General features: G+C 42.1%; 1 protein-coding gene across 2 annotated transcripts in view; it reads left to right on the top strand.

Annotated features, from left to right (window-relative positions):
- Positions 1-8,419: 8,419 nt before the first annotated feature.
- clic2 (chloride intracellular channel 2) overlaps positions 8,420-12,186 on the top strand; it is a 35,875-nt gene continuing 32,108 nt past the window's right edge. The window contains exon 1 of one of the 2 annotated variants that reach the window (XM_048544955.2): positions 8,420-8,615. The gene's annotated coding sequence lies outside the window, so the exon portion shown is untranslated. The remainder of the gene's footprint in view (positions 8,616-12,186) is intronic. The other variant, XM_048544957.2, reaches the window with a different exon arrangement.

Below are 12,186 nucleotides of genomic sequence, written 5' to 3'. Positions count from 1 at the left end.
GTGGTGAAACAATCAAGATCTTTTCTTTCCTGAAGAAAAAGCATACCAGACCCAAAATGTTAACTCTGCCTTTTTTCTCTCCACAGATGTAGACAGGCCTATCGAGTGTCTCCAGCACTTTTATTTATTCATTCGTGGGATGTGGGTATTGCTGATTCAGCCAGCATTTATTGCCCATCCCCAATTTGCCCTTGAGAACATCGTTCTTAAAACACTGCAGTGCATGTCACCACAATGCCATTAGGGAGGGAATTCCAGGATTTTGACCCAGTGATGGCGAAGGAATGGCAAAACATTTCCGAGTCAGGATGGCCAGTGGCTTGGAGGGGAACTTCCAGTTGGCTGGTGTTCTCATGTTTCCACTGCCCTTGTCCTGACTGGATGGAAGTGGTTATCGGTTTGGAGTGTGCTGTCTAAAGATCTTTGGTGTATTTCTGCAGAACATCTTGTAGATCATACACAATGCTGCTACTGAGTGTCGGAGATGGAGGGATCGGATGCTTGTGGATGTGATACCAATCAAGTGGGCTGCTTTGTCCTGGATGGTGGCAAGCTTTTTGAGTGTCATTCAAGTTGCACCTATTAAGGCAAGTGGGGAGCATTCTATCACATCCATGATTTGTGCATTGTAGATGGTGGATAGGCTCTGAGGAGGCAGGAGGTGAGTTACCCACTGCAGTATTCCTAGCTTCTGACTTGGTTTTGTGACTGTGTTTATGTGAGGAGTCCAACTGAGTTTTGGGTCAATGGTAAACCCCCTGGGATTATGATAGTAGGAGATTCAGTGATGATAACACCACTGATTGCCAGGGGCAATGGTTAGACTGTCTCTCATGGGAGATGGTCATTGCCTGGCAAACATGTGATGCAAATGTCACTTACAACTTGTCAGCCCAAGCCTGGATATTGTGTAGGTTTTGATGTATTTGAACATGGAATGCTTCAGTATCTGCGGAGTCAAAAGTGGTGCTGAACATTGTGCAATCAGCTGTGAAAGTCCCCACTCCTGATTCTGTGATGGAGGGTTAGTTGGTAGGTACCCTGAGAAACTCCTGCAGAGATGTCCTGGAGCTGAAATGACTGACCTTCAACAACCACAACCATCTTCCTACGTGCCAGGTATAACTCAACCAGTGGAGAGTTTGCCCCCAGTAAACACCGATTCCAGTTTTACTAGGGAATGAATGGGTATCAGTGGGCTTTCTCCCTATTTTCGAACCACCAGTGTAAAGTTGTCAACAGTTGAATTAGAGAGGGTATCTGTTAATATCTCAAACCTTTCTTGCTTGTATTGGTCTTGCATGCAAATCTCATGAGATGAAGACAAACTTGTATCTGCAGAAGTATTTTTGCCAACTCCACTCAACAGTGACGTTAGCAGTTTATGACCAGTTTCTAGAAGAAGTGTCAGGTCTATTATGTAATCTGAAAATCTCTTCCAGGTACACATAACTCAGACAGTTTCCTGTTCAATGACTGCATGTCATATTTCTGCATGTGTTAGTACTCCAGCTGCTCTTCGAAGAGAACTGCTCCAATAGCTCTTGCTGAGGTATCCACAGAAATAAAAGTCAGAGTAAAGACTGTGTGAAGGTCAAAACGACATTGATCTTCTGAAAGGCTTTTTTCTTGATGTGTGTCTACACCATGCTTGAAACAATTAAAGTATCCCAAGGATTCAGTAATAGGTGCCAAGTGAAGTAAACATTTCACTGATGTCTGATGTGAAAATGTCTGATGAAGAGTCACTAGACTCAAATATTAACTCTGCTTTCTCCCCACAGATGTTGTCACACCTGGTGAGTTTCTGCAGCAATTTCTACTTTTTTTTGTTTCAGATCTTCAGGACATGTCGTTTTGTTTTCTTGTTTTATAAAAAAATTGCTGACTGGTTAACCATTCTCTGAAAACATTGCAAATCATGCAGGGACTTTACAGCGTGAAGATATTTAAGTGACCTTGTTTACTTGAGTTAATGCCATCCTTGTTGATGATATGTGCTGGAAATCAGATAGTCCTCAACAAACACATATATTTTGCTCAGGGTAATCCTGCTGTCTGCAGTCTTTTCAAAACTGTATGTACTCTCTGGTCATGAATTTCAGTCAGTTCTTCATGGAATGGGACATTGTTCATAGGCACTATGGACCATTATCACTGTTCAGTCCTTGCAGGATGCTGTCTATCATATTCTGAACATTCTCTGGAGAATATGTTTTGATGTTACACATCTCAGTCAGACACTAGATAGAGAAATCTACCCCATGATGACTATGGATGAAAGCTCCCAGTTCTCTAACAGTAAGCTCTTCATTTAAGCTTAAGTGGATCCCGAAAGGCTCAGTTAGGTGAGAATTCCAAACGGGGAACCACTTTCATTGTGCCCTTTGGGTAAATTATTTCAACAGCATAGCATTTGGAATTGCCTCAGCTCCAGAGAATGTTCAGAATATGATAGACAGCATCCTGCAAGGACTGAACAGTGATAATGGTCCATAGTGCCTATGAACAATGTCCCAATCCATGAAGAACTGACTGAAATTCATAACCAGAGAGTACATACAATTTTGAAAAGACTGCAGACAGCAGGATTACCCTGAGCAAAATATATGTGTTTGTTGAGGACTATCTGATTTCCAGCACATATCATCAACAAGGATGGCATTAACTCAAGTAAACAAGGTCACTTAAATATCTTCATGCTGTAAAGTCCCTGCATGATTTGCAATGTTTTCAGAGAACGGTTAACCAGTCAGCAATTTTTTTATAAAACAAGAAAACAAAATGACATATCCTGAAGATCTGAAACAAAAAAAAGTAGAAATTGCTGCAGAAACTCACCAGGTGTGACAACATCTGTGGGGAGAATGCAGAGTTAATATTTGAGATGGCCCAAATCACCTGTGAGACAATGACTACGTTGGTTCATCTCCTGAAAATGTGGTTTGCTGGTCATCCAGATGGTGGCAGAGTGGGGCTCCTGAGCTGGGGCTCATCTGCTTTTCTTTTCTTTATCCTTGCATGTTGTCCTAAGTTGAGACAGTGGCAATGGCGAGGAGCCCCAGTGCAGACTCCAGTGGGCCCAGCTCAGATTACGTGGCGTTGGCAAGTGAGTTCCCGCTCCCTGTCCCAGAGCGAGCACAAGAACCTGGCATCGGAATCAGCAGCTGCTACGTCAGTGGAGGCAATGTCAGTGAGGTAGGCCCAGCACAGAAAGATGGCGCCTGAGGATTGGAGACTTTGTTGTTCATTGGATCCAGTGCTGGCGGCAATGGAATGGTGACAAAAAGGCATCACATCAACATTAGCACAGTGGGCTCCAGCAGTAAGAAATGCAACTCTGATATGGGTCCATCTGGCACAGCTGGCTGTAGAGTGGTGGTGGAGAGGAATTGGCCAAGCAGCGAAAGATGGCACCTGAAGAGTGCCAACTTCAATGTTGCTTGGGTCCAGTATAGACAGCAGCAAGGTGGTGGAGGAGGGATGGCGACGCAGGCATCATTGATGTTGAGCTGGCTCAGGACTGATGGACTCTCTTTAAGCTATATCTTTCTCTTTTTTGCTTATTCTTAAAACTACTCAATATGGTGCCAAGTCGCCGTGTTAATGGAAAAGCTTTTTACTGTATTTTACCGCTTTTCTCACTGTAAAATACACATGACAATAATAAAAAAACATTCAAAATCATTAATTCCTTCAAAGGATGAGGAATCTTCCACTGTATGCAGACATAATGGTTTAGCATCTTTTCCCAACATGATGCTCTATTCTGGGTTATGTTTCCCAAAACCAGTGACAAGTTCAGAGTATCCTTGTTCAAAAGGACTCTTTCCTTGGTTGGTGAGCTCTTGCAATTGGCACAATCAGAGAAAAACAAGTTTTCTTGCTCAACATTGAGCTTTCTGATAGTGGATAAGGTGTACCTTTTCTGAATAACGTTAATTTTTAAGCCCCAAATGTGCTGTTAAATTCACTGTAATTTTGGGAGTTGTTCCATCTAACCTATGTAGTATTAAGCCAGCCTGTTACAACCATTTTCATTTCTACTAGCTGTTTTTTGGATAAATAACTATTTGCTCTGGTGTCAGGTTGAAATGAGTTGAATGACCATTACCCTGCCTGGTCTGTGTCATGTCTGGTTCAGATGAGCCATCTATTACCCTGAATGAATTTTGATTCATATCTTTCAAAGGTGCCATATTATCATATAATTGTATGTGTTCTATTGGAGATATATTCTGGCATTCTGGATTATCTTCCAAAGATGATTGCTGTAAGGTGTTAAGCTCTTTGTGCAAACAAGCATTACAAGTTATATGACTGCATGGTTCTATTTAACATTCTCTGGAAATGTTCCACTTTCTTACAAAAGTTGCATTGGTGTAATAAAGCTGGTCATCGTTTCTGTTTGTGTGCTTTTTTTAAAATCCATATCTAGAATAATAATCTCCAACATTAAAGGATTTAACAATGTTATTTACATTGGTCTATGATGTGATGTTTTGGTGTTTTCATACCTTTAAAAGGTTGACCAAGCCTGATGATCTTCTTGAACTAGTTTGGTTTTCCATTCTAATCAGTCTCATGTTGTCTGAATTTTCAGTACCTGCCCCTAACTGGATAGATTGTCCAGAGAGATCATTTATTGATCGTATGAAATCTGAAAGAGATGTATCAGAAAATCCAGTTACAATTTTGTCATTAACAGTTTTTGTTGTAAATCAACATATTCATAAAATTCTGACAATGTGTGAAGATCATATAGACATCAACAGATTCTCTAGATAATTGTAATACTCTCTTCCAACCTTTTCTATCAGGCAGAAGATACAAAGGTTGAAAACAAGCACCAACAAGTTCAAGAGCAGCTTTTTCCCCTGCTGTGCCGAATGGACCTCTCAAATTTAAAATCTAATCGTGACCTTGCTTTTGTGCACCTCCTGTGCAGTTGTAACTTTGTATGCCTCACTCTGTCTAAGAACCCTTTGATCTGTACGCCCTTGTTTGCCATGATCTGCCTGTACTGCTCACAAAATAAAAAAAGCTTTTCACTGTACTTAGGTACATTTGACAATAATAAATCAAATCAAATCAAATCAAATCCTTCTATGAAATCTTACTCATTCCATTCTACAATTAGTACTTGATTTAAAGTCATTTTCAAGTGCTTTCACAATATGATCAAAGACTTCTGTCTGTTCTGTTAGATCCTGCTTTTTAAAAATATGACCTTCAAATGGATCCACAAAGGAAAGAAATGTGCTCACTTATTCTTCTCTGGGCTTTTTCTATAACCCTTAGGCAATTATTTCTTTTGTAAAGTGCAATTTAATTTCCTGCATAAATCATTTGTGCTTTTAAATTAGCTTAGATGTTGATTGTCTCAGATTTCAACTACTATTGTTTCTTTTATTTAACTGTTTTATTTGAAAGCTGTTGCAGAAATTTATTTAATTCTTTTATAGATGTAACTGCTTTTGCTGTCCAATGTTTTAAATTTAAAATTACAAGAACTGATGAGGGATCTAGGCCCGAAACGTCAGCTTTTGTGCTCCTAAGTTGCTGCTTGGCCTGCTGTGTTCATCCAGCTCCACGCTTTGTTATCTTATATTAAATATTGAATTTTCTACAGCAGTTTTTTAAACTTTTGCAGTTATTTTATGTGGGTTAGTTGATAATGAAAATGAATTGCTTTGACATAAATAAGCTTTATTGCTGTCATTGAATATATTTTATTTCTGTTTCCATATTTCCTTTTCAAAATTTCTTGTTTAATTACTTTTAATTAAAGTTGAAAAACTGAATGTTCTATACTTATCCTTGTGTGCTTGTAAAAATAATTTTCAAGTGTTTAAAGACCATTGAAATTAAATTGAATTGAATTCGCTTTATTGTCTTTAACTTGAAGAAATGCTATATTTAACAGTGTTACAATATGGAGAAAAACCTGTTTTATTACACCATTTTACTTCGTCTTTGAGCTATTCATGCAATTTTCTTTGTACATTCGTTTTTTTCACACAGATCTTTTCTTACAGCTTTTCTCAATATTTTTCTAAACTGTGGTGTCGCTTGTTTCCTTAATATAGCATTTAGATTAGTACTTTCGGTCTCTCAGCCCAGAATTTCTCCATAAATATAAAATGTTTCACCTTTTCAGTTGCCCAATATTGACAGCTGTATCCTGGAATTATGACTTGAATTTTAAACTCTTGCAATTTTTATGAGACTTTCCTTGATCTTTGCAAGCTTTTTTTCATTGTTTCCAGTTGATTTGAGCTTTCCCACTCAGGCTTAATGCTGCTTATGACTCTTGCAGCCTTTCTTACTGCTGGACGGTGCTCCTTGTACTGTTGAAACTGCATTCGCAGAAGCTGACAGGCTCTGCGTATTTTTGAGCTGCTGAAAATGAAAGATAGAGTCTTAGAGTCAATGAGAAGTACAGCATGGAAACAGACCCTTTAGTCCAACTAGTCCACGCCAACCAGATATTCTAAATTAATCCTGTCACATTTGCCAGCATTTGGCCCGTATCCCTCTAAACCGTCCCTATTCATATACTCATCCAAATGCCTTTTAAATGTTGTAATTGTACCAGCCTCCACCACTTCCTCTGGCAGCTCATGACACGCATCACCCTTGACATGAAAAAGCTGCCTCTTAGGCCCCTTTTAAATCTTTTCCCTCTCTCCTTAAACCTATACCCTCTAGCTTTGTACTCCTCTACCCTGAGTCTTCCAAAAGTGGCCCAACCAATGTCCTGCACAGCTGCAACGTGTACAGTAAGTTTTGTTTTTGGACTTTACAATGCTATTTGCTCCTTGAATGGATTTTATTTTTGCATGACTGAACATGTGTTCAGGCTGGCATTGTATGGTCAAAATTCACATTTTTATTCATCACCTTATATGTGACAGCATTCTCTGCTGCAGCTACCATCTTACATTATCATGGCCAACTAGCTGAACCACCTGGAATGTTTTGGGCCAATTCACTGCCGCAAATCCTTCTAACTGGTATTAGTGTAAGATATCACATGAGGAAGGTTCCCCACTGAATGTCTGATTTAGAAGATAGGTTCAGTATTATGTTTCTGGTTTTAGCTATGGATTTTGGTCCCCTGATTTATTATTTAATTGAAGGCAATTCAGAGAAGGTTCACTAGATGATCCCTGAAATGGAGGAAATGCCTTCTGAGCAAAGGTTAAGCTGGTTGGGACTTTACTCATCTGAATTTAGAAGAATGAGAGGTGATCTCTTTGAAACAAATAGGGCTCTTAAGATGCTTGACTGCGTGAATGTTTCCCCCCGTGGGAGAATCTAGGACCAGAGAGCATAGTCTCAGAATGTAGGAACACCAATTCAAGCTTAAGATGAGGAGGAATTTCTCCTCTCAGAAGATCGTGAGTCTTTGGAACTCTTCGTGATGAAGAACTGCAGGGCAGAGGTATAATATATTTTTAAGGCTGAGATAGATAGATTAGAGTCATAAAGCCATGCAGCATGGAAACAGGCCCTTTCGTCCAACTCATTCGTGGCAGCCATGTTTCTAAACGAACCCCTGGTCCCATTTACCTGCATTTGGCCTGTATCCCTCAAAACCTTTCCTCTTCATGTACCTATGGGAGAACCAATCAAAGGTAAAATCACCACAGTCTTATCAGACCATAGGGCTGTTCCCTCATCAGAGAGAGATGACTCGTGATGGTTTAACCTGAGGGTCACCAAACCTCTGGCAAGGAGGAGAGGTTTAGAAGGAGAATCCTCCATAGTAACTTCAGCCAGTGCAAGAATTGAACCCATTCTGTTGGTGTTACTCTTCATTACAAAGCCAGCCAACAGAGCTCTTCCTGGAGACAACTGCCTACACTCTGATGGTTGGGGATTACATGACGTAAGATAACCTTCTCAGTTCCTAACCGCCCTAAGCACCAAAGAACAGCAACAGTGGACTGGAAGAGGCAGGTAGAGACTAGCAGCCAGATTTGCCAAGCCGATGGATGTCAGAACGGGACCAGCTGATGATGCAGCTAAAACCTAGCAGTTAGCGCAAATAAGTCAGCAGGTCTCTCTTCGGGGCATCAAAATGCCTTTACACTTCTTTCCCTCACTGAAGTGTTATGTAGAAACAGATGAGATTCTGAGTGGGGATTCTGAAAGAACAGTTCAGAGACACAAAGTGAATCACTGACATCACTGCAGAAATGGATATAACGTGTAGCGTATTGTAAAATTCCACACTGGTAAGTCAACAACTGTTGAAACCTAATAACAAAATGACAGAAACCCGATGGCCTTGTGAACTCTCTCAGTTTAAACTTGTGGAAGAAGAAGTCAAGGTAAAATCCATGCCCTGTGTTGGTAATAATTAATATACTGCACTGAATTCAATCCAAGGTGCCTTTTCAGGAAAAAAAACACGGAATAAATGTGTAACTGACATGTATAATCAACAGATGTTGACTTGGACTTGGAAAAGAAATTCATGCTTGACAAGACTTATGGCATATTTTGAACAAGCAACATAGAGACAACATCCTGCAACTTTGGCTTGATAAAGCAATAAATGACTGGGAATTTCACCATATGTGGCACGTTAATCTATTAAACGCCAGGTTAGTACTATAGCAGTGTCTTAGCTCTTGTATGCATATCTGATCTGGTGTCTGTGTGTGAGTCTGAGCTGGTGTCTGTGGTGTGTCTGAGTTGGTGTCTGTGTGTGTGAGCTGGAGTCTGTGTGTGTGACTGAGCTGATATCAGTGTGTCTGAGGTGGTGTCAGTGTATGTGTCTGAGCTGGTGACTGTGTGTCTGAGCTGGTGACTGTGGGTTTGTTTGAGCTGGTGGCAGTGTGTGTGTGTCTGAGGTGGTGTTTGTGTGTGTGTCCGATCTGGTGTCTGTGTTGTGTCTGAGTTGGTGCCTGTGTGTGTGAGCTGGAGTCTGTGTGTGTTTCTGAGCTGGTGTCTGTCGTGTGTTTCTGAGCTGGTGTCTGTGTGTGTGAACTGGTGACTGCATGTGTGTCTGAGCTGGTGAATGTGCGTCCATATGAGCTGGTGTCTGTGTGTCTGAGCTTGTGTCTGTGTCAGAGTCTGAGCTGCTGTCTGTGTGTGAGTCTGAGCTGCTGTCTGTGTGTGAGTCTGAGCTGCTGTCTGTGTGTGTGTCCGAGCTAGTGTCTGTGTGTCTGTGCTGCTGTCTGTGGGTTCGTTTGAGCTGGTGGCATTGTGTGAGTCTGGACTGGTGTTTGTGTATGTGCCTGAGCTGGTGTCTGTGTGTGTCTCTAAACTGGTGTCTGTGTGTGTGACTGAGCAGGTGTCTGTATGTGTCTCTAAACTGGTGTCTGTGTGTGTGACTGAGCAGGTGTCTGTGTGTGGTCCTAAACTGGTGTCTGTGTATGTGCCTGAGCTGGTGTCTGTGTATGTGTCTGAGCTAGTGTCTGTGTGTCTGAGCTGGTGCCTGTGTGTGTGTCTGAGCTGGTGTCTGTGTGTGTGTCTGAGCTGGTGTCTGTGTGTCTGAGCTGGTGTCTGTGTGTCTGAGCTAGTGCCTGTGTGTCTGAGCTAGTGTCTGTGTGTCTGAGCTGGTGTCTGTGTGTGTGTATGAGCTGGTGACTGTGCGTGTGTCTGAGCTGGTGTCTGTTTGCCTAAGCTGATGTCTTTGTGTCTGTCTGAGCTGGTGTCTGTGACTGTGTCTGAGCTGGTGTCTGTGTGACTGACCTGGTGTCTGTGTGTGTGTCTGAGCTGGTGACTGTCAGTCTCAGTGCTGGTGAGCAAGTGACTGGACAAATAATGGGGCCTCTTCATATTTCTGAGTTGTTTTCCTCTTACTTTGTCTTGTGTTGGCTTTGGCTTGACGGGAGGCACATTTTACTTCTGAACTGTGGTTGCTTTGTGGGTTGCTCAGGTTAGAAATCAAGCGGTCTGTATTTGCAGCATTCTCAAAGTGATAGCAGGATGAATTTACGCTAGGAACAGAGAAAGTTGAGATCAGAGATAATGGGAACTGCAGATGCTGGAGAATCCAAGATAACAAAGTGTGGAGCTGGATGAACACAGCAGGCCAAGCAGCATCTTAGGAGCACAAAAGCTGAAGTTTCAGGTCTAGACCCTTCATCAGAAAAGGTTGATATGGGTTTCCTGCCTTCTGTAATATTGTGAGTGACAGCAGATACCGTTGATTCTTGTCCTGCCGCCCCTATGATGGAAGTATTCACGTTCTCTAGAGGAATTGGGGAAGACAAACCTCCCCATCTTCCATGGAGCTCATCTGCTGTGTGCTCCCTTGATCCACATGACAGAGGAGTGAACAGGATTGTTTCTTCAGCATTGAACTTGTGTGAGGTTGGAAGTCCATGGACAGCATAGAACAGGCTTCTTTAGAACTCCATGCTTTATGTTTCTATAGCCCCGTCAACATGATCGAACTATCCCAGAGTGCCACATAGGAGCATTAGCCCAATAATGCATGACCACAAGCCGCACAAGCAGATATTAGATAATAAAATGTGAGGCTGGATGAACACAGCAGGCCCAGCAGCATCTCAGGAGCACTGCTGGGCCTGCTGTGTTCATCCAGCTTCACATTTTATTATCTTGGATTCTTCAGCATCTGCAGTTCCCATTATCACAAGCAGATATTAGGTTAAATGCCCCGAGCTTGATAAAAGCTCAATTTGTAGAGCGTCTGAAAGAGACCGAGAGAAGATGTGAGGATTGTGAGCCAGAGCTTGGGCCCAAAGTAACAGGAGGAGCAGTAACCAATGGTGCAGCAGTTACAATTAGCAATGCACAAGATGCCAGAATTCAACGAGTGCTAATATCTTGGAGGGCGCATGAAGTGTGAGTTCGGATGAGCAGAGTTGATATCATGAATGGAAGACACTGGCATAGTGGTAATATCACCGGACTAGTTGTAGGTTAATGATCTGGAGATGTGAAACCCACCATTGGAGACTACATACTGAAATCTTTTTTAAAAAGTCTAGAAACAAAAAGTATTTCAACGGTGGCCATGGAACCAGTGTCAGTTTGATGGGTGAAAGTATGGGATCCGCATCTGCTGGACAATTGGATATTGGAGGAACAAATACCTGAAGCGGCTATTGCAAAGTCCAGCTATATCTAATTTGCAATCTCTCATCACCCCTTTGCTATACATGCAGAGCGAAGGCGCTGAGAAGTCAGATACTAGTCAAAGGTGATTTATGACATACCATCCGTGCTTGTAAGTTGAATATTGAAATCTTCAATGTTGTTGAAATGAACAGCAATGACATTACAAAAGGCCAATTTTTTTGGAGCGGAATCACTGTCACGCAATTCCAAGGGTTTGTCATTTATGGTGTGAGTATAACAAAGGTCTGTATTGAATGCAGTGAAAAGATGCATGTTTGATGTGGTTCTGGGGTAGGTGGGGTGTTGGAATGCAGCAAACACTCCCTTCTTATTGACATTGGTCACTCAGTTGGTGCTGCAACTTCACCAAGTTGCTGCTTGTGCTGATGCTGAATGTGGATAGATCATGGAGACATGTCCCTGCATTTAAGGCAGCAGCTTATCTTGCTACATTGAGGAATGTGCTCACCAACTCATCTGCCAGAGAAAGGTGCTCTAAAATTTAAGAACCCCTTTCACCACTTCTGATGCTGATGTTGGTAATTTCCAGCAAGTGTCCCGGCAGCTGTTGCTGAGAATTTTGTCATTGTCCTTCCTAAGAAGGTGAGGGTAGATGCAGGAGGATGAGGGCTAACAGCAAGCCTGGGAGCAGCAACGTGCTGTCACAGAGAATGAGGAATACCTAGCTCAGGGACAGGCTACAGCTTCAGGCCCTCTCAGGATATATGGCCCAGCCTTGATTCCATTTGCTGGGGATGATTGAGCTGCAGACTCCCTGCAGACTCTGTATTCTTTGGAACACAGACAGAATTGTGGCATTAACTGTGCACACTTAGGAGATCCATATGTCAACACTGTGAAATCCATCAACAGAAAGGGCATCTGTTCTATCAATATTCAGGTGATTGGAAATCACCGTTAGCACTTCCTGATAGTGTGTGCCCACTACCCTGGCAGCTGCTATTACTCCAACGCACTGAAGTACTCTCATATACCTGATGCCTGACAAGAGTGGGGGGAGGGTGGTGGGGCGTCAATGGCTACCCACCATGACCATGACTCATGGCACCATTGCACAAG

Source organism: Stegostoma tigrinum, chromosome 15, assembly GCF_030684315.1.
Source record: "Stegostoma tigrinum isolate sSteTig4 chromosome 15, sSteTig4.hap1, whole genome shotgun sequence".
NCBI lineage: Eukaryota > Metazoa > Chordata > Chondrichthyes > Orectolobiformes > Stegostomatidae > Stegostoma > Stegostoma tigrinum.
The sequence above is the reverse complement of the archived record's forward strand: the minus strand, read 5'-3'. Positions and strand labels throughout refer to the sequence as shown.